This window comes from Bubalus bubalis, chromosome 13 (assembly GCF_019923935.1).
Source record: "Bubalus bubalis isolate 160015118507 breed Murrah chromosome 13, NDDB_SH_1, whole genome shotgun sequence".
Lineage (NCBI taxonomy): Eukaryota > Metazoa > Chordata > Mammalia > Artiodactyla > Bovidae > Bubalus > Bubalus bubalis.
Window position 1 is genome coordinate 57,047,655 of NC_059169.1, and position 23,519 is coordinate 57,071,173.

Below are 23,519 nucleotides of genomic sequence, written 5' to 3' on the forward strand. Positions count from 1 at the left end.
CCCGGGTCATCCAACATCCCAAACAGCTAAAATGCAAGGTGGTTTGTCTCTTTTTACACACTTTGGGTGAATAACCTGGGTCAAAACACCATGATTTAGCGAAAGACAAATTAATTCAATAAACATGAAAGGGGCAAAGAAGAAACTATATATATTTAGCTCTTTGAATCAAGAAAGGTAAATTACGAGGAAGGGGGCGAAGCTGCTTTCCTGCCTGCTTGTTGGCCATAAATTTAGAATTTGGCTATAAATATAGTTTCTAAATATATTTGTTCTGAAAATCGAGTTGCAAAATAGGAAAGATCTCAACCCAGCAGTGACGATGATGTTCCCAGGGACAAGTAGTCCCGCAAGCGAGAAAAAGGTCCTGTGAGAAATGGTGAAGCTGGTGTTAGCCGTGAGGACAGTTACCATTTTCCACTTTTGTAAAATGCATCATTGCACCCTGTCCTTCCTGTCAGGCAGCTCAGCTTCACTTCTTCCTATTTGAGAAAGAAGTTCAAGTTAATAGAATATAAATTATTGTATTAGCCTGGATGTGTGCTCAGTCACTCAGTCATGTATGACTGTTACCGACCCCAAGGACTGTGGCTGGCCAGGCTCCTCTGTCCATGGGATTCTCTAGGCAAGAACACTGGGGTGGGTTGCCATTCCCTTCTCCAGGGGAATCTTCCCCACACAGGGATCGAACCTGCATCTCCTGTGGCTCCTGCATTGGCAGGCGGATTCTCCACCACTGAGCCACCTGGAAAGCCCTTATTGTATTAGAAAGCTGTGATTTTTCACAATTAAAGAACTGTGGTCATGGAATGCTTTTTTGGGTTCCCCCATTTCAGTGGGGCAGAAATTCAGACACATCTCTAAAATCAGATATTCCTTATCTCCTCAGTTCAAAACATTCAAAAAAACAAAACATTCAAACAAAATTTAGGTGAAAAATAGATTTCTGGTACATGCATGCTGTTTCCATAGTGATTTCCATTATAAGCTTGCTTGGGGGGAAAATAAATTGCAAACAGAATATAACTAAGTCCCATAGTAGCTGGCCTGATGCTCCAGGCACCTGCCTCCTGGGAAGCCAGGCCCACCCTCTTTGCCCTGGTACCTGAGCCAGTACTAGAAAGCTCCAAGACACACGTTCAGGGTGGTGGGTGCTCATCTCCCTGTTTCTCTGCCCAGACCGGGAAGTATCACCGCCTGAATTCCTTCTTTATGGTCCATCTTGCTGAGGCCTCCAGTGTGTGCCTGGGCCTCCTACCAGTGTCGCCATGCCCCTCGATGCTGTCTCCCTATTTGGGTTGAAATCTATCTTCATCTAGTCCCATCAAGCAGGTCCACACCAGAACTTGAGCCCCACCTCTGTCTATGCTGCCCACCGAGATCTTTCCTTGTCCATGGAACAGAAGCCACCAGATTTACATGTAAGTGTAACCCATGGACAGAGGAGCCTGGCAGGCTACAGTCCATAGGGTCATAAAGAGTCAGACACAACTGATGAGCTTGCAATCATGCACGTAAGAACAAGGACTTTCCTACATGGATTTCTGGTAGAATTACCTGGAGTTGTGTTGGTTGATGTTCAGTTTGCGCAGTCATGTCCAACTCTTTGTGACCCCATGGTCTGTAGCACACCAGGCTTCCTTGTCCTTCACCATCTCCTGGAGCTTGTTCAAACTCATGTCCATTAAGTTGGTGATGCTATCCAACCATCTCATCCTCTGTTGTCCCCTTCTCCTCCTGCCTTAGATCTTTCCCAGCATCAGGGTATTCTCTAATGAGTCAGCTCTTTGCATCAGGTGGCCAAAGTATTGGAGCTTCAACTTCAGCATCAGCCCTTCCAATATTCAGGATTGATTTCCTTTAGGATTCATGGGTTTGATCTCCTTGCTGTCCAAAGGACTCTCAGGAGTCTTCTCCAACACAATTCAAAAGCATCAGTTCTTCAGCACTCAGTCTTCTTTATGGTCCTATTCTCACATCCATACATGACTACTGGAAAAATCAGAGCTTTGACTGTACAGACCTTTGTAATTTAGAGTCATCAAATTTCAGGTGAGGGACTTCCCTGGCGGTCCGGCAGTTAAGACTCTTGTGCTTCCATTGCAGGGGATGCAGGTTTGATCCCTGGTCGGGGAACTAAGACCTCTCATGCCTCACAGTGAGGTAAAAAACTTAAATAAATTGGGTGATATCACAGATCCAAAAGGCAAATATCTCAATGCCTCGGGTCTCCAGCCTAAAGTTGAATAGAAAAATACAAATGTAAAGAAGAACGTCTTCCATGCACTAGGTGCTACGCTGGTGTGTGTTTTTTGGTTTTTGTTTTCTACCATCTTTAATGCTGTTGAAGGCAATGGCACCCCACTCCAGTACTCTTGCCTGGAAAATCCCATGGACGGAGGAGCCTGGTAGGCTGCAGTCCATGGGGTCGCTAGGAGTCGGACACGACTCAGAGACTTCACTTTCACTTTTCATGCATTGGAGAAGGAAATGGCAAACCACTCCAGTGTTCTTGCCTGGAGAATCCCAGGGATGGGGGAGCCTGGTGGGCTGCCGTCTATGGGGTCGCACAGAGTCGGACACGACTGAAGCGACTTAGCAGCAGCAGCAGCAATGCTGTTGAAGATAAGATTAAGCTGAAATGTCACACTTTCGCCCCCAGAGCTTGAAAGGGATTATCTGGGCTTAGAACACAGTCTTCACCTGTAGCCATATCAGCTTCACAAAGAGCTTCATTGTATGCAGGGAAAAGATGAGTTTGTGTGCAACTGACTTCTTTCGGGCCTCCCTGAGTGTATCAGCTCCAGTTTACACCCAGATAACTTCAGGGACCAACCAAGTAAACAACCTAGGGCCAAGCTGATTCCATTTGGTCAGCACGATATTTATTTAAATGGCTTCATCTGAATAATTTTGCACAATCTTTTATATATTTCCTTGTATAGTTCCTTGCAAGTCACTTTGTATTTTCTGTTCTCTTCCTGCCTCCAGTTCACCATGTGTCACTTTGTATATTTCTGCTGCCTCTCTCTCCCCTGCAGGCATTAGGGTTTGCAGCCAGCTGACATCAGTGAGTGAGATGTTGCCTGTGATGGGGAGGGAAGGACACGGTGAGGAGGTGGGGAGAAGTGCGGAAGACACCCACAATGACAGGATGTGCTTATCAAGGGCTTCTCTGTGCACCAGGCATGGAGTCAGTGCCACCACCACCTCATTCCAGATGAGGAAACACAGGCCCAGAAATAACTTTCCAAGCTTGCACAACTAGTAAGCAATAGAACCAGGATTTTAACCCAGCTCCCGAGGTCACACTTCTATATACCCTGCTAACCCAGTAAATGTCAAAGTGCCTCATTTTGATTCTAACAGAATGAGGTTGAAAGGTACTCACTCCTTTGGGACCCAAATCCAGGTTTTAGCTACAAAATATACTCAGATAGTGCTTTGCCTTACTTTCCTCAATTGGAAGATAAGAGTAATGTTTATGCCTACCCCAGAGGGGTGTGACGGGTGTGATGTTCAGAGAGCATCACGGACTCAATGGACTTGAATTGGAGCAAACTCCAGGAGATAGTGGAGGACAGAGGAGCACAACTTAAGAGACTCAACAGCATATTAAAAAAAAAGAGAGAGAGAGAGAGGAGTGTGACAAGGATAAAACCTGGAGACACGGTTATAAACGTGTCTGGCATTCAGCATAGACTGGCAAGCTTTTCGGCGTTTTAATAATCAGGATGGGCGAGTACAGCTCGCAGGCTGCTAGCTCACTCCCTCTGATGGGACAAGGCTCTGCTGTGTGCCAGTAATCTGATCTGTATTTTAGATGCATTTTCTAACAGAAGCTCCCAAGGCCCTTGGACCTGGATCATTTTGTGCTCATTTTACCATGTTTATCTCAGCACTGCCCACACAGTACAGGGCCAGGGGCCAGACCAAACACTGAAAACCCAGGGTGTCTCCCCTTCTCTCTCTGGATGCTTGACAGTTGAATGAATTAACCTTCTTGGTGGCACTAATTGACATCATCTACCTATCCAGTTGCATGTGAGAGCTGGATCATAAAGAAGGTTGAGCACCAAAGAACTGATGCTTTCGAACTGTGAAACTGATGGTTTCAAATTTGAGAGTCCCTTGGACAGCAAGGAGATCAAACTAGTCAATCCTAAAGGATATCAACCTTGAATATTCATTGAAATGAATGAATGATGGTTGGATGGCATCACCAACTCAACAGACATGAGTTTGAGCAAGCTGCTGAAGATGGTGAAGGACAGCCTGGTGTGCTGCAGTCCATGGGGTCACAAACAGTCAGACATGACTGAGGAACTGAACAACAAAATTCATTGGCAGGACTGATGCTGAAGCTGAAGCTCCAATACTTTAGCCATCTGACACAGAGTCAACTCATTGGCAAAGATGCTGATGCTGGGAAAGATTGAAGGCAGGAGAAGAAGTGGACGACAGAGGATGAGATGCTGGATGGCATCGCTGACTCAATGGACATGAGTTTGAGCAAGCTCCTGGAGACAGTGAAGGATGAGAAGCCTGGAGTGCTGCAGTCCATGGAGTTACAAAGAGTTGGATATGACTGAGTGACTGAAAAACAACAAACTGTCCAGCATGCTAAGTTGCTTCAGTCGTGCCAACTCTGTACCACCCTATGGATTGTAGCCTGCCAGCTCCTCTGTCCATGGGATTTCCCAGGCAAGAAAACCTGAGTGGGTTGCCATGCTCTCCTTCAGGGGATCTTCCTGACCCAGGTATCGAACCCACATCTCTAACGTCTGCTGCATTGGCAGGCAGGTTCTTTACCACTAGTGCCACCTGGGAAGCCCCCCCATCATTTAATCAAAACAATGATGTTCTTTTGTTGGTCAATCAACAAATCAGTGACTGTCTTTTCAAGGCTGATTTCTAATTCAGACGAATGAAGTTGAACCATATGCTCTATGGATATACAACTCTATTTTGCTGGGCAGCATGGCATTGTAGCTAATATATTTAAAACTTTGTCATTGTTTAAATCGAGGTCTTCAAATAGAGGGCCAAAGGCACAGCCCCTTTATACTCTATTTAAAACTGAAAAAAATTAGTTCATTCCTTAAAACCAATATCAGTTGGTCATCTACTGACCAATTTAAGAGAAATCTGTGGCCTCAGGAAGTACATGGTCCTCTGGGGACGAACAGGTGAGTTTTACGGAAAACAAGCTGAGAGAGTGAAGAACGTCTGCCTGCAGGAGGGACGAGGTGAGGCCAGCTTCACAACCTGGGAGAACAGGACGAACAGTGGTGAGGGATGGGACCACAGAGGACACCCATCTGAGCCTGAGGCTCGTCTAAGGCTGGGGCACTGAGTGGTCCATGGTATCTGTGGAGATGATGGTGGAGTGTTAAGGGGATGCAATCCAACCTACAATGACCAGCAAGGGCTATGGTCTCTGGAACCTCTACGGCTATCTCCATCCATACTAAGTGGTAGAAGCAGCCTACTCCACTGTTTCCTGGGACTTCCCTGGTGGTCCAGTGGCTAAGACTCCATGCTCCCGATGCAGGGGGCCCTGGGTTTGATCCCTGGTTAGGGAACTAGATCCCACATGCTGCAACTACAACCTGGAGCAGCCAAGTAAATACATGGACACGTGTATATGTATGGCTGAGTCCCTTTGCTGTTCACCTGAAACCATCACAACATCATTAACTGGCTATGGTGGTACCCCAATACAAAATGAACTGTTTAATAAAAATAAATAAATATTAAAAAAGAGAGAAACCTGTTTCTAGTCCTTCCCATTCTCTATTTGGATTCTTCATCCTGCTGTTTTTGAGCCTAAACATGGTAGAGAATCTCAAGGAGACACCAAACTAACTGATCTGTAACTGGGGAGAAAAACCGTGACTTCTGGTGAGCACAGCGGTAACCCAGAATGGTTTTGTTCAGTACTTGGCTCCTTACTAAGCAGGGCCTGACTGTGGGAGGCTGGGGAGAAAACTGGGGAGCATCCTGGCTGATTAGAAAAAGTGCAAAAGCTGCTGAGTGTGACTTGAGAAGTGGATATGTTTTCAAATGGTTTCAATCAGCCACTCTATCTCCTGTGAAAAGGGGAGAACACAGAGAGACAGCCATAGAGTGACAACCTTGGATACAAACGTGAACCATTCCAGTCATGCGATTACTCAACTTTGTGCATCTGAATTGCATTTTTTTAGTGACACATATCTGTTGAATACTTCCGACACTTCAGGAACAAAAAGCTTACTCCTTCGAGAAGCTTGCCATCTAGTTGAGAGAGAAGACGTGTACACAAACCACTTTAAGTCAGCTAAGTACCAACTGTGTGATTTGTAGCATTATCATTGTGCAGAGAAGAAGGTGCTTGTTTCTTCTTTAGGTCATCCAGAATTCTACCACTTACTGGAGAGTAGGGTCATCTGATCCAAAGGGAAAAATTGGAAAATCTCAGAGTAACATAATTATATCTTTTAAGTAACACTCACCTCCGTCTTCTTCCTCAAACACCAACGAGCTCCAAGACATTTCTGAGCCTTTGTACTGGCCATTCCTTCTCCCAGGAACACTCTCCTCCTTTACATGGTCACCTTCTCCAGGAGGCCCACTCTGATGCCACCGTGTGTAAATTTGTGATAACTGGAACCCTGTCTGTTTTAGAGCTATCCCCAAGGCCTGAGAAAGAACAGTTAAGTGTTCAGTGAATAAACGTCAGTGAATGAACAGAAACTGATAAACACCTACTCTTTAAGCATGCCCCCTCCAGAGCAGGTAGAACTGTTTTATGCTAAATAATCCACGCAGTGAATGTGAAATCTCCGAAAGCACTCAGAGACACTCCAGTGCTTCTCTGAGTCTCTTCCGTCTGGAGTTTAGCATTTTCATTTCAGCATTTGCTCAGCTCTTGTAAGAAAGTGCATCAGGAAAAAAAAAGAGAGAAAATGCACTTTGTGGACTCTGAAAGTCTGAAGCACCTACATCTGACTTTCCCAATCATGACTCTGACTTTCTTGATTGTGCCTTTAGGATTTTTCTGTGGAGGCAGCATCTTACTTCATCCTGACCTCTCCTTATGACTTACTTCTCAAAAATGTCAGGGCAGTTTTTCTATATGATTCACCAGAATTTAACCATGTACTTGGAGTTTGTATCGTAAACATTTGCCTCTGACCTGTGATTTTACTGCCATTTTTGCATCTTACCACCCACCGGGCCTCCTGTGCACTTGACTTTGAGGAGCCTGCCGAGGGCACCTAGTAGGGGGCAGTGTAGCCCCCAGGGGTTTCCTGAGACGCGCAAGCTCTGTCATCACTTGAGACAGACAGGCGTGACACCCACTTCTTCTTTTTAGAAGAATCTTCTATTAAAATAGCCGAGCATAGTGATGTTAGACAAAGGCAAAAATTCCAAACTATATTTAGCATACAGAAACTCTTGTTGAACATACAGGAAACTGTTCATGGTGATTTCCCAGGACTGAGGAAGTGGGAATGGGTGCAAACTCTTTATGCTTTTCGAGTTTGGGAATATGCAAAAGTATGTCAATTTCAAATGTTGAGTAAATTGAATTTTTTTAAACCAAAAGATGTAGTTATGTGACAATATTTTAAAATTATTGGGCACAATCTAAATTTTTTTTTTTTTTAAGTAACTTGTCAATGGGAGCCTAGTTCAGTTCTGGTCCATCTCTGCCTAAATAGAACACACATTTGACGTCTGACACTACCTCCTGTAAGACTCTGGACTCTTCTGTCTACACTAGCTCAGACTCTGTGAGTTAAGAAAGATAGCAGTCTCTTTACAGAAGGGCAAGCTTTTGTCTGCCTGCCTCAAGAGGGCTAGCCATGGGTATTTCTCCTGCTCTGGTGGCTCAGAGGTTAAAGCGTCTGCCTGCAATGCGGGAGATGCGGGTTCAATCCCTGAGCTGGGAAGATCCCCTGGAGAAGGAAATGGCAACCCACTCCAGTATTCTTGCCTGGAGAATCCCATGGAGGGAAGAGCCTAGTAGGCTACAATCCACGGGGTAGCAAAAAGTGGGACACGACTGAGCTACTTCACTTTCACTTTCACTTTCTGTCAAAAGGAAGAGGTCATGGAGGAAATGAGAGATGGGAAGAAAGGAGGTGAACACAGAAAACCCTGTCTGTTCTCCTGTTCCTGGTGCTCCATCCTCAAGGCCCAGATGGAAAAGAGATGATATTTCTTTTCATCTCTTTTGAGATCACCCTCATGTGATCATATAACCAATGAACCAACGACCACCATCACATGACCTCCTGCCTGACACCTGTCCAGGAAACAGTCCGGTGCTTTTCTCCAGAAGAGTGCTCATCCTCCCAGACACTTCTGCATCTTAACCTTTTCTAGGTGTTTTTGTAGGACTTTTTTTTTTTTTGCTTTAGCCTTTCCCAATTCCCTCTGGCCAATTCTACTAAGCATAGTGTGTGTGTGTGTGTGTGTGTGTGTGTGTGTGTGTGTCTGTGTTAGTCGCTCAGTCGTGTCCGACTCTGTGATTCTATGGACTGTAGCCCACCAGGCTCCTCTGTCCATGGAAGTCTCCAGGCCAGAATACTAGAGTGGGTAGCCATTCCCTTCTCCAGGGGATCTTCCTGACCCAGAGGTCAAAGCCAGGTCTCCTGCATTGCAGGCCAATTCTTTACTGTCTGAGCCACCAGAGAAGCTCACCAAGCATAGTAGAAAATTTATTTCTCTTTTGAACAACAGTTACACACAGGAGCAGATATATCTGCTTACTGGCACAAAGCTTGAGCAAAAATGACAGATAATACCAGAATTTCTTTCAACAGGTCTTCCAGGAAACAGGGAAGCGCACGCCCATCTGTTCAAGGCTCAAGCCAGGGGCTGCTGCTTCTGACAAACTGGCCACACCTGGTCCCACTGCTCCCTCATCTTTGCTGCCTGCAAGCGGCAAGGAGTTTTTTAAGGATTCAATAGTTAATCATTCATAAGAAATAGGAAACAGACATCGAAAATAATAAATAAGGGAAAAACAAAATTGTATAAAACTCCTTAGTAGATAGCAGTGGTCGACTTCTGAAATACTAGAGGGTTTCAACTTAAAATTAGGGCGTCTCAGACTTCCCTGGTGGTACAGTGGATAGGAATCCGGCTGCCAACGCAGGGGACACAGGCTCAATGTCTGGTCTGGGAAGATCCCACGTACCTCGGAGCAATGAAGCCCATGTGCCACAACTGGCGAGCCCACACGCCCCCAAGCCTGTGCTCCGCGAGAAGAGAAGCCGCTGCAGTGAGAAGCCCAGCACTCAACGAAGAGAACCCGCTCACCGCAACTAGAGAAAGCCCTCAAGCGGCAATGAAGACCCCATATATCCAATAGTAAGTAAATAAATTTTTTTTAAAGTATTAGGGTGTCACCTTGGTTGGATCCCTCCCCTTCACCCCCACAGGGTGTCCAGTTTGTGATCCTGAACAAACTCTTCACCCTCTAAGCTCCAGTTTCCTCTTTGTTGCAAAGGGGAAGACCCTGACGTCATCAGCTTGTTGGGGAGATTAAACGAGATACTGCATGTAAGGACTGGCCTCCGCTGGCCCCCAGGCTGAGTGACATAAGAGAGTGCGTGACCGTTCTCATGAATTCTTTCCTCTTTTCTCTTCAACAAGATGATTCAGTCAGAACAGTGTTTCCTATTTCTTATTTGGCCTGTGAAAGGAACAACTTTCTGATGCATGCAACAGCATGGCAGTGGTTTGAGGCCATGATGCTAAGTGAAATGAGCCAGTCACAAAAGGCCATACTGTATAATTCCGCTCACATGAAGAACCTAAATGATCAGAGGCTTCCCTGGCAGTCCAATGGTTAAGACTCGGTGCTTCCACTGCAATAGCACAGGTTCAATCCCTGGCCAAGGAATTAAGATCCCATGTGCCATGGAATGTGGCCAATAAATAAATAATAAAATGGGTTGAATGCATAGAGACAAGGAGAATGGTGGCTGCCAGGGGACAGGGAGGAGGGAAATGGAGAGTTAGCGTTATTATAATGAGTACAGAGTCTCGATCAAGGATGATGAAAAGGTCTGGGGTATGGACAGTGGCGATGGTGCACAGCAACATGAACACATTTAACGCCATTGGACTTTGTACTTAATAATGTTAATATGGTAAATTTTATGCTATGGATTATACACTTCACCATAATAAAAAATAATCACAAAAAATACTCCCCAAGGACTTATACACAGACAGGGTCAATGCATTCGTTTAGACTGAGTTCCTTCGCCCTCTGGGCCCCACACTGACCTGCCTACAGCTTCTCTTCTGCCACCCCGTATGCCTCCCCGCCCTAAGGCCTGCCTTCGAGTGCCCCCATGGGTCTGCCCAGGGGTCCCCGCTCCTTTCTGAATCACTACTAGGATGCGGAGGCTACAAACACACCAGGCACGCCTGTGGCTCAGTGTGAAACCAGGCCTCCCTCGGTTCCTGCCCCACTGCCCATCTGCTTCTGCACTTCTCTTTCACAGGCTTCCCTGGGCCCCGTGAGTCACCTGGACTCCTCTTTTCCACCCGTGCTGACCCCTTGATGGAGTGACTCAGCCCTTGGATTGCCCGCTTGGCTGGGCACTTGGCCTTTCGAGGTTCAGCTTCCTGTGTTAGCTCCATGATGACTCTTCAGAGTCTGCCAAGCAGCTGAAGTCATTCTCTGCTTGTCTCCAGCAGAAGCCACCGGGCTCTGAGGCTGGGAACGTGAGCGTCACCTATTTCTGCCTTCTCTCCTCTGCCCCTCCATCAGGGCCACCTCAGGAGCACCTAGTCCTTGGAACACGCCCTTGCATCCTGCTAGAAGCCTCTGCGTGCACCTCTGGTCTGGCTCCCTCCTCCAGTCTGGTGTGCCCCCTCTATTCTGTGTTCCTCCTGCAGTCTTGTCTCTCTCCTCTGGTCTGTGTCCCTCCTCTGGTCTGGTCTCTCTCCTCTGGTCTGTGTCCCTCCTCTGGTCTGGTCTCTCTCCTCTGGTCTGTGTCCCTCCTCTGGTCTGGTCTCTCTCCTCTGGTCTGGCCTCACTCCTCTGGTCTGGTCTCTCTCCTCTGGTCTGTGTCCCTCCTCTGGTCTGGTCTCTCTCCTCTGGTCTGTGTCCCTCCTCTGGTCTGGTCTCTCTCCTCTGGTCTGGTCTCCCTCCTCTGATCTGGGTCCCTCCTCTGGTCTGGTCTCTCTCCTCTGGTCTGTGTCCCTCCTCTGGTCTGGTCTCTCTCCTCTGGTCTGGCCTCACTCCTCTGGTCTGTGTCCCTCCTCTGGTCTGGTCTCTCTCCTCTGGTCTGGCCTCACTCCTCTGGTCTGTGTCCCTCCTCTGGTCTGGTCTCTCTCCTCTGGTCTGGTCTCCCTCCTCTGATCTGGGTCCCTCCTCTGGTCTGGTCTCTCTCCTCTGGTCTGTGTCCCTCCTCTGGTCTGGTCTCTCTCCTCTGGTCTGGCCTCACTCCTCTGGTCTGTGTCCCTCCTCTGGTCTGGTCTCTCTCCTCTGGTCTGGCCTCACTCCTCTGGTCTGTGTCCCTCCTCTGGTCTGGTCTCTCTCCTCTGGTCTGGCCTCACTCCTCTGGTCTCTGTCCCTCCTCTGGTCTGGTCTCTCTCCTCTGGTCTGGCCTCACTCCTCTGGTCTGGTCTCTCTCCTCTGGTCTGGCCTCACTCCTCTGGTCTGGTCTCTCTCCTCTGGTCTGGCCTCACTCCTCTGGTCTGGTCTCTCTCCTCTGGTCTGGCCTCACTCCTCTGGTCTGTGTCCCTCCAGATCTTTCTCCCCATCATGGCCAGAGCTGTTGTCCCAAACGCAGATCTGGTCATGCTGCTCTCCTGCCAAGAAGCCCCACAGGCCCCAACCCTGGAGGACACGCCTGGGCTCCTTGCTCACCAGAATACACCCCCCATACGGGCACCTGCCATACCAGCCCGGCCCCTCCCTCACCACAACACACAAACATCTCCCCATCCCCACGGGCTTCCGCCAAGGCGCACATAGCATGGTTTGCCCAGAGCGGTCTCTGCTTACACCTGTTGTTTGGTGTAATTATGAATAGCCTTCCTTTTACTCTGCACAGTGTCCTGGTTTGGGCAACAAGGTACGTGGTCACTGCATTTGCCCTAATTCTTCATCCTTCATGATCTGCTCCCTGTTGGAGGTGTTGGGAAGCCTTGCCCACTCTGCCTTCTCTGTGACTTCATGACAGTGTTTACCAGGCTGCATTGTTAGGGAACTGCCTGTCTTCCCTGCTAGACTCCTTGATCTTAGGTGTGCTCAGTCACTCAGTCATGTCCAACTCTTCATGACCCCATGGACTGTAGCCCACCAGGATCCTCTGTCCATGGGATTTCCCAGACAAGAATACTGGAGTGGGTTGCCATTTCCTCCTCCAGGGGATCTTGCCGACACAGGGATCGAACCTGTGTCTCTGATGTCTCCTGCATTGGCAGGTGGATTCTTTACCACCAAGCCACCTGGGAAGCCCATCCTTAAGTCTTGCATATCTTCTCATCCCCAGCACTCAGAAGCATCCCTAACATAAAGTAGGTGGGCAATTAAAGTTTGCCAAAGGGGAATGGAAAAGATGAATTCATTCATTAAATGAGAATTCTGTGCCCAACACTGTTCCAGGTTCTTGGCAAAGCAGGTGACCATCCACGTTCTCGTGGAGTTCCTCCACATTTAAGTGGAGAAAACAGACACAAGTAAGTTTCTGAGCAGATCACTGGCAGGGTACAGGTGTGGGATTTGCTGGGTGACTAAGCAGGCTCGCCCCCAGACCTGCTCTGTAGGTCAGCTCTCCTTGAGGCGTGAGACTGTCTGCGGGATGAGGGCCACCCTGGCCAAAGCAAGCATTCGGTCAGAAGGGAAGAAGCAAAATGTGATGACGAGAGGGGGTTCAAGAGATGCTAGGATGCTGGCTTTGAAGATGGTGGAAGGGGACAAGCCAAGGAATGTGGGTGGTCCCTTGAAGCTGGAAAAGGCAAGGAAATGACCCCTCCCTAGAGTGTCCAGAAAGGAATGCAGCCTGGCCCAGACCTTGAGTTTAGCCCAGTGAGGCATGTGTCAGACTTCTGATCTTCAGACCAGAAGACCAAACATTTAAGCTCTAAAAAACCTGGAGAAGAGAAGAAGCAAGGAAGAGAGGCTAGGTTAACGCGTCCACTGGGAGTAGGACTGGGGGAACGATCCACCTCCGGGCCAGAGCTGCCTCCGGTAGTGTCTTCTTCCCACCCTGTCAGCATACTTCTGGGACAGTGCATTTAACGGTATGTTTGATTGTTACTCAGAGCGTTATTGTAAAGCTCTGGGTGAATACCCTGCCTTCCCGCCCAGGCACATGCCATGTTAGAACCTGTTCACACTAGTTACATGCTCAGGACCTGCCAACCTTGTCCTGAAAACTTTCCTCGACCATCCCTGCTCCCTAACTCTTACATCAAACACTACTCATAGTCATTTTTAGTAATTAGAATATCAGATCTTCAGGAAAATACCCCCAGAGAGATTGCTCCCATTCAAATATAAAAATGAAAGCAACTCAACAGACATGAAAAAGGCAATATCGTCTATTCTGTCGACATAGTTTGAACAGAAGAAGCCACCCAGGGAAAGAGTCAAGGTACCAGATCTCTAGGATTAAGCATACCCTGGAAAGCCCTAAATATCCTTCCTCCTGGTTCTACTATGAAATGGTCTGAAAAAGTCTCAACCCTAAAACCAAAGCACATCAAAGAAAATTTCTTCTCACTGTTTTCTTTTTTTCTTCCCTTGAGAGATGGTGGAGTAGCAGTTCCGTGGATGAGAATATCAAGCAGGCATTTTGATGATGCAGGTAATGAAGCTGGTTGGAGAAAATGGGAACTGCATTGGAAAATACCAAATGAATTCTTTTGTGTTCTCCTGTTCTAATGCCTGGGTCAAAGCAACCCAAACCAACCGCAGTTCTGCAACACCAGGTGAGTGTTCCAGGGAGGCCAAATCCTGCTCCATCCAGCAATCCATCACCTGTTTGAACCTAAAAGATCTCACTCTTCATCTTTCTGCCTTCTTTCCATGCCACTACTCTAATTTAAATAATTTCCCTGCTGCCAAGACTGCAGTAGATTCTTCTTTCCTTTTTGCTTTTTGTTATGAAAATTTTCAACTATATTAAAAAAGCAGAGGGAATAGTAACCCAATTTACCCATTGGGTAAATACAAACCAACTTACCCATTGAATAAACAGAACCCAATTTACTCATCATCCAATTTTTCTATAGAAAATTTGCATGTAGTAAAATGCATGGATTTTAAGTGTACAATATGCTCTGATAAATCATATGCTTGTTTGAGGCTTCCCTGTGGCACAGTGTTAAAGAATCTGCCTGCCAATGCAGGAGACGCAGGAGATTTGGATTCAATCCCTGGGTTGTGAATAACCTCTGGAGTAGGAAATGGCAAACCCTTCCAGTAGTCTTGCCTGGAAAATTCCATGGACAGAGGAGTCTGGTGAGCTACAGTCCATGGGGTTGCATAGAGTTGGACAAAAAACTCAGCATGCATGCATATACTTGTTTGACTGCCACACCCTATCAATATAAAGAATTTTCCCATCACCCCAGAAAGTTCCTTTGCTATCACCCAGTTTGGCAGTTATCAATACAAAGCCACGCTTGTTTCATCTGTACCCCTACTCCTGGACACCTCAGGATGACTTTGAAGAACATCCAGATATCTTCTTACTTTATCTGTAAATATTTCTTTGTATTTCTTTGAGATCACCAAACTATTATTATCACACCTAAACAAACAATAATTGTTTAACATTGTCAAATACCCAGTCTGCATCTATAGTCCCCCAATTCTCTTTTAATAGATTTACACTTGGTTATTCATCTTTGGTCTATTTCATTGATTTTGAAAACCACTGCAGGTGAACATTTCCAGTCCACCATCATGATTATCTACTGTGTATTCCTTAGTCTAGCACACTTGGACTCAACAGATAACTTTCCCATTTAAATTCCAATGCTCCTCTTCATGCAGCTTATCTTCCTACCAAAGAAAACTAGGTTTTATATGAATAAACCTGTTTCCTCATGGCTGGGAATTTGATTATGTGTCTCTTCCCTTTACCCTGCCCACAAACGTTTGTTAAGTAAATGTTTTCTGGACACCAACTAAGAACCAGGAATGAGCTTATAGCGAGGGAATCAGTAGGGAACAAGATAAACATAATTCCTACCCCCTGGGAAATCATGGCTTCCTCCCCTCTCTGTCTGTTGGAACCTTAGTTACTTTAAGTGCTCATTGCTCAGTAGTGTCTGACTCTTCAGGACTGCATAGACTGTAGCCCACCAGGCTTCTCTGTGCATGGGATCTCCCAGGCAAGAATACTCCAGTGGGTTGACACTTCCTCCTCCAGGGGATTTTCCTGACCCAGGGATCCAACCCGAGTCTCTTGCATCTCCTGCATTGGCAGCATGGTCTCTGTCTCCTCTGTTCTGTTCCTCACTGATGACTCTTGCTCTGTTTCTTCTTTCCTACACTGGGCTCTACTTCTTCCCCCACTGAACGCAGATCTGTGGGCTTGTGACCCTAATTTAAGTCTTCCCTCAGTCTCTGGTCCCCCAATCATGTCCCTGTTCAGGATCTCAGAGCCCTGTCACTTCAAATCCATTCATCGCACGTCTTTGACCCTGAAGCCAGAGTCCTGGACCAGAACTGATCTTTATCATACTTCCCGCCCCACCACTTACAAGCATTAAAAAGCCTCTGCAAATTGAAAAGGAATGGTTGCATATTATTCTTTTATGTTCAGCCATAATTGTCTTAGCCATTGTCCTAATACTGACCTTACATTAGTTTTCAGTTTGTCACTGTTACGAATAACATTTCAGTGAATATTTTTGTAAATAAATCTTTAGGCATATATCAAGTGACTGACTGACTTAGGTCTGGTTTGTGGAAGCAAAAGTACTGACATAAAATATGGCACAGGGACTTCCCTGGTGGTCCAGGGTTTAGGAATCAAGCTTCCACTGCAAGCAGTTTGATCCCAGGTCCGGAACTAAGATCCCTCATGCCCCAGGGTGTGGCCAAAGAAAAAAAAATTAAACATATAGCATATAGATTTGATACATAGTGCTAACTTGATTTTAGAGACAGTGTGCAAACATACACTCCCATAGCAGAGGATCTGTGTCTGTCTTGTGACATTGTTGCTAACCTTGGGCATTGTTGGCAAACTAGAGAACAAACGGGAATTTTGGAATAAAAAGGAGCTTTTTCAACCAGATCAAGAATATCTATGAAAAATGAACAACTAGCATCATAGTTAATGGATTCAGACCAAAGGGTTTCTCCCTAAGATCAGAACAAACCAAGAATGTGCACTCCAACCAAATTTATTTAACAGAGCATTACTTTTAAATGTTTGCTAAGGTGCGATATTTTAAATCGCTGTGTATTTTAATTTGCATCTCTTTGTTTTTGAGAATAACTTTTGTTACGTTTATTAGCTGTTTGTACCTCTTTTTTCATGAATTTTGTATCTGTAGTCTTTCCCTATGCTTCTGTTGGTGTCCTATGGTTTTTTAAGTTATTTTTGTGAGCTCTCTATATTTTTGTCTGGTATATTTAGTTTACAAATCTGTAGTTTGCTTTTTTGAATGCCACATTTTTGCAATACAGAATTTTATTTTTTTAATAGTGATCAAAACTATGGAGTTTGTCTCTTTTTACGTGGTTTGGAAAAGACCCACATGCTGGAAAAGATTGAGAGCAGGAGAAGAGGGTAACAGAGGTTAAGTTGGTTGGATGGCATCATTGATTCAATGGACATAAGTTTGAGCAAACTCCAGGAGATAGTGAAGGACAGGGAAGCCTGGAGTGCTGCAGTCCATGGGGTCGCAAACAGTCGGACACAACTGAGTGACTGAGTAACAAGGAGTGGTTTTTATGCTCACCATTTGTTCTTACAGTACTGCATCATACTATAGAAACTATACTGCTTCCATATTCAAGTACTAGTTGGGTAGTTCAAAGCTATAACCAATTTAGCTATGAAAAGTAGCTTTTATATCCTGCAGCTGATATTATTTGTATCATTACAGTGCGTCAGCATGAAAAAAAAAATGGCTCAGAGAATCTAATTTGCAATATTGGTTCAAAGTTACAATGTGTAGGATTTATACTCATGAGTCACACTTTCATATGTAGCTCTCAATTAAAAAGATGGTGAGATCAATTATTCAAGAAGCAGAGGAGCATAAAAATGTATGACAGAATTTCATGGGGAAAGATAGCTTAATTTGGACTGAAAGTTCACCTTACTAATTGTTCAAAATGCAAATGGAGAAGAGTTTTGTGCTGTTAAAGAACAGCTAAAGGAGAATTAAAAAAGAATGGTTATTTTCACATGCCATCAATCAATAGTTTATTGAGGATATAGAGTATTGAATTTTCCCAAGGTTGTTAGTCTAAAAGGGGATGATTTTTAAATGTTCGTTTATTAAGTGACACCGAAGAATCTTTTATTTGACTTTATTTGTAGCTGAAGTCATGTATAATATCTGCAGGTTAATAGCCGAGAAATTACTGTATTTTTATTATACGTCATGTTCTTTTGTCTCATGATGAGTTTGGATATGAGTCAGTAAGACAAGATGTACCTCAGAGTAAGTACTTTCCAGAATTAATCTAAGCATTTGATGAATAAGATTTGTATGATATCAGTATTCTCAACATAAAACAAAGGGAGAGTCCAGATGAAGCAATTTAAGAGAGTAATTTAGACAGAAGTACAAGAAAGAATTGTGGATTACTGAGCTTCAAAAAGAATGCATGTATCAATCACAATTTCAAAATACATCAGTGGAAAGAGAGGAAAATTATGCCACCCAGCACTGTTGAAAGGTGCTCTGATGTTGGAAACACATGCCATTCAGGCCCCTGGCTGCCTTGCTCGCTCTGCTTCCCTCTGCCCAGTTCAGTTCAGGCCTTCTAGAATTTGCTTTCTGTCTCAGCAGTGCGCCTGCATGGAGCAGGGACTCAGTGAATGGTAGCTATTATGAACACCTTTTTGATAGGTCCTTGGGGAACAGAATCCACATTCATATGAAGTACCAAGACAGTGGGCTCTGGGGCCAGGCTGTCGGATACAAATCCTGTATCCACTCTTAACCAACTGTGTGACCTTGAGCATGTTATTTACCTCTCGGTGTCAGTGTACTTTCATTGAAAAAGAAAATAAAAGCAGCATCATATAAGCATGTATATCAGGATTAATATCAAGGCATACCAAATACCTGCTAGAGAGAAAGCATTAGTGGTGCATGCATGCTCAGTCATGTGACCCCATGGACTGTAGCCCACCAGGATCCTCTGCCCATGGGATACTCCAGGCAAGAATGCTGGAGAGGGTTGCCATTTCCTCCTCCAGGGGATCTTCCCAATCCAGGGATCGAACCCTCATCTCCTGCGTCTCCTACATTGGCAGGCAGATTCTTTACCACTCAGCCACCTGGGAAGCCCAGTAAGCATTTGGTACACTTGAGCTCTTCTTACACAGAGGAGAGGAAAACATAACCAGGTGGATAGTCTCTGTATCATTCTCTGCCAGTGAAACAAAACAAAACATATATAAACACCTCCTAAGGCCATTGAGTCAAGTTTAGCTGCGTGAAATAAATACATACTCTTGCCCCTACATACACACACACAGATACACACACACACACACACACACAAGGCTTATGAAAATAGAAATGAATATCTCTCACACATAAAACAAGCCAGAAGGTAGGCAGCCCAGGCTGCTCTAACATGATCATCTGGATGCAGGCCAATAGTTGTACAGGTCTCTCTCCGCATTTAGCATCCTCATGGTCCCTAAAGGTGCTTGGTCCCTACCATCTCATCTCCTTTTCCAGCAAGGAGAAGGGAGAAAGGATCGCAGGGCCTGCGCTTACCCTTTAAAATTATTTGTCAGTAGTCACATGCAACACTTCCAATATCATTCCGCTGATCACAGCCCCATTGAGCTAGGAAGGAGCCTAAGAAAGAGTCCCTACTCTGAGGGGTCACTTGTCCAGCCAATAACTAGGGGTTTGATTACAAAGGAGAAAATGGACATCAGGGAGGACAGCAGCCTAACAGGTAAGGACCTGGTTCAGAGCAAGAAACATAACGGGAATATTTAAGAGAAATGAGGGTAACCCCCCAACTCCGTGTATTTGCTTCCTTATTTGTCAGGGCACAGTTGTCAGTGGTTTACTTCATTGTGTTTTATGTTTTAATCCTAAGAATTATGAAAAGGATTATGGTCTCAGCCCTCCTGGAAATGCTCTGCAGAAGAGTATCCAACTCATTCAGACCTCAGCGCTTAGAGAGGAAAAGAGCTTAGGGAGGATTTCAAAGAAAAGCCATCTGATGACTAAGACGACTAACCGCTCAGAATGATAAAACCGAGGTCGGACCTTTAAGAAAGGGGTGTGAGTCATCCAGGGAGAGAAATGACTCCAGAGTGACTAAAGAATGATCTCCTGCTACAAAAGGACTCTGCTCCGGAGGAGAGGGGAGGGGAGGAGGGGAGCAAGGATGGCCAGCCAGCTGTTCATTTCCATTGAGACTGGAGAGAAGCGAAGGAGAAGCAGAAGTGACTTAGGGTGACCCATAAGGAGAAGCCTGCTGACAAGGCGGCATTAAATACTGCAAGTGGAGATTACAAACGACCTCGGCATGTGCTCCTCCCCCCAGGCGGGGCTGGCGGCAGGTAGAGACAGTAGGTGAACCCCCTGAACATCAAAGGTCTTCTCTCCCATGCCTGTTTCCTTTATGAAATAACTATGTTTCGGAGTTCAGAAAAGGGATACTGTGATGATCTGAAAGGTAATGTCTGGTTTTGCCTGTGCATGAAAAGTAAGAACGACACAATGTCAGTGTGTTGCAGAACAGACCCTATAAGGAGAAAGGAATGAATTTTCCATGATTTAAGATACAAATTATAATAATAATGCTTGGCTTTCCAGTCAGGATGCACTTCATCCTCTGCAGATGTTAAGCAATGCCAAACAAAATATACACGGAGAAAAGAAAAACAGATAGAACATGGCTCAGAAATAAGACAATTACTTATGAGGGCAAGAAAGAGAAAAGAGTTGGAGCCGAGTGGGACCTGGGTCATGGGTCTCAAAACAGGCAGTGGGAGCTGGGAGTCTCCTCTGTCCATGGGATTCTCCAAGCAAGAATACTGGAGTGGGTAGCCATTCCCTTCTCCAGGGGATCTTCCCAACCCAGGGATCGAACCTGGGTCTCTTGCATCACAGGCAGGTTCTTTATCACTGAGCCCCCAGAGAAGCCCTTAACATCAGAATCCAATTATTCACTCGTTTATCAAGTGTGCACTATGTCATGCTGGTTTCCATTTGCATCTCTGACCCAGTCTCTGCCTCCTCTGCTCTGCCTCCTATCCCATGGTCTAACCTGTAGGATTGGCTTTTATTTGGATTTGAGTACCTGGAGGCACCAGCAGGAGCTTGGAGACTGGCTAGCGTGTTTAAAACCCTGGCTTCCTCTCATCAGAGTTGCTGTGGGTTGGCTGCTCCAAAGGCAACACTTTCTGGCATCTCAGTTCAGTTCAGTTGCTCAGTTATGTCCAACTCTTTGAGATACCAAGGACTGCAGCATGCTAGGCTTCCCTGTCCATCACCAACTCCCAGAGCTTGCTCAAACTCATGTCTATCGAGTTGGTGATGCCATCTAACCATCTCATCTTCTGTCCTCCCCTTCTTCTCCTGCCCCCAATCCCTCCCAGCATCAGGGTCTTTTCCAATGAGTCAGTTCTACACACCAGGTGGCCAAAGTATTGGAGTTTCAGCTTCAGCATCAGCCTTTCCAAGGAATATTCAGGACTCATTTCCTTTAGCATTGACTGGTTGGATTTCCTTGCAGTCCAAGGGACTCTCAAGCATCTTCTCCAACACCACAGTTCAAAAGCATCAATTCCTTAACACTCAGCTTTCTTTCTAGTCTGACTCTCACATCCATACATGACTACTGGAAAAACCGTAGCTTTGACTAGACAAGCCTTTATCAGAAAAGTAATGTCCCTGCTTTTTAATATGCTGTCTAGGTTGGTCATAGCTTTTCTTCCAAGGAGCAAGCGCCTTTTAACTTCATGGCTGCAGTCACCATCTGCAGTGATTTTGGAGACCAAGAAAATAAAGTCTGTCACTGTTTCCACTGTTCTGGCACCTCAGTTCAGTTCAGTCGCTCAGTCATGTCTGACTCTTTGCGACCCCGTGAATCGCAGCACGCCAGGCCTCCCTGTCTATCACTAGCTCCTGGAGTTTACCCAAGCTCATGTCGATCGAGAAGGTGATGCCATCCAGCCATCTCATCCTCTGTCATCCCCTTCTCCTCCTGCCCGCAATCCCTCCCAGCATCAGAGTATTTTTCAATGAGTCAGCTCTTCGCATGAGGTGGCCAAAGTATTGGAGTTTCAGCTTCATCATCAGTCCTTCCAATGAACACCCAGGACTGATCTCCTTTAGGATGGACTGGTTGGATCTCCTTGCAGTCCAAGGGACTCTCAAGAGTCCGCTCCAACACCACAGTTTAAAAGCATCAATACTTCAGTGCTCAGCTTTCTTCACAGTCCAACTCTCTGGCACCTAGTATGCACCAAATTATCTGTAAAATGCTTTCACTACCCTCCTTCTCTATCAGCAAAAAAATTAAAAGCAGTTTGTCTTCATGTGTCAAGGACAACACTCTATCGTAACTGTTCTGCCTCAGAACTAAATCAAATCCTGCTGTTTGGACACGATCGGGAGGGCGCTTGTTTGCCTTGATACTCTGCAGAACGTCATGCTGGTCCATTACTCTGATGGCATTATGCTAATTGGATTCGGGGATCAGGAGGTGGCAGGAGCCTTAGGTGCGTTGGCAAAACACGTGCCAAGGAGTCGGGAGTTAACCCCCTGGGAAGTCCAGGGGCTGCTGCATCACTGATGGTCCCCAGGGCCTGGGGCATGCTGGGATGTTTTCTTCAGCAAGTGGGAGACAGCTGCTGTGCCTCACCCCACACCCCCTTGGGAGACACAGCACCGAGATATTAGAGGCAACTTCAACCACGAGTTGCTGTGTGCCCCTCTGACCGACTCACCAGGTAACCTACCAGGCTGCCCATTTTGAATGGGCACAGGGTATGAAAGGTTCTGAAACAAATCTAGGCTGTGTTACAAGCCCTGTGAGCTGCAGACCCAGTGGCCTGTGAGAATCTGTGGCAGATGGAGATGCTATGGGGGTGGGGTTGGGGGTGGGGAGGGCCTGGGAAGACCCAATAAGAGCCAAGTAAAGCCAACTGCTGATTAATCATTTTTTTTCAGTAATTTTTTTGGTTTTACTCTCTCTGATTCTTCATTGCTGCGAGCGGATACTTTCTCTAGTTTCGATGAGTGGGGGCTACTCTTTGTTGCAATGAGTGGGCTTCTCAGTGCAGTGGCTTCTCTTATTGCTGAACACAGGCTCTAGGCTCACAGGCTGCAGTACTTATGGTGAATGGGCTTAGTTACTCCTCAGCATGTGGGATCTTCCCGGACCAGGGATCAAAGCCATGTCCCCTGCACTGGCAGGCAGATTCTTAACCAGTGGACCACCAGGGAAATAGTCCTGCTGATAACTATTTTTGCAGTTGAAAAGCAGCTCCTGGACAGTTTGAGGGCCCCAGAGGGACTGACCATTTGACCCACTACCCCTCACACCCAGGGCATGCCATGCACTGAGACCAGGCTCTGCAGGTCTAGAAACCTCAAATTGGGCGGTCCATGCTCCGTGGCACCTCTTCCTACAGCTTGACTGCTCCCCTCTCAACACACACTGGTGGACCGATGGAAAGCTCCTTGCAGCCACTTGCAGAGAAGGAGAAACTGGCTGGATTTATTCATGGATGTACATGGTAGGATGGAGCCAGACAGCAGGGATAAGCCAATGAGTAGGGGTGGTCCGAAAGAAGGGAGGGTAGGGCGCGTCCTCCTGAATTACTGTAGAAAAGGGAAGGAGGTCTGAGGAATGATCACCTGACTCATGGGCAGTGGTAGCGGGTTCACCACGCTGATCGGGGATTTGGAAAAAATAAACCATTTAGTGGCGGGAGGGTGTGGGAGAGACGTGTGGCTGGAATGTGTTTTGGAATGTGTACAGAATCTGTACAGGTGGCCAGATTACAATTCCACAGCCTGGAAGGCTTAGACAACAGCCATTTCTTTCCCCATGTTGTGGAGGCTAAAAGTCCCAACAGCAAGGTGCCACAAGGGCTGGTTTCTGTGAAGCCTCTCTTCCTGGTTAAGAGAAGGCGGCCTTCTCTCAGTCCTCACCAGGCCTCTCCTCTGAGCACCACTGGTGAGAGAGCTCTTTGAGGTCTCCTCGTCTTTTTTCCCCTTTGTTCCTCATTTTTGTTTATTCAAATTTTTTCCAGCTCTACTGAGCTATAATGAACATTTAGTCTTCCTCCTCTTCTAAGGACAACAGTCCTGTTGGA

At 46.1% G+C, this 23,519-nt stretch overlaps 1 long non-coding RNA gene across 1 annotated transcript; it reads right to left on the bottom strand.

The window, feature by feature from the left end:
* Positions 1-2,626: 2,626 nt before the first annotated feature.
* LOC123328995 lies at positions 2,627-9,348 on the bottom strand. The gene is made up of 4 exons (XR_006544077.2): positions 9,194-9,348; positions 8,799-8,928; positions 6,498-6,684; positions 2,627-3,086 (listed from the first exon to the last, which is right to left on the bottom strand). It is a non-coding gene; the product is annotated as an uncharacterized LOC123328995 (long non-coding RNA).
* Between the last annotated feature and the right edge of the window lie 14,171 nt (positions 9,349-23,519).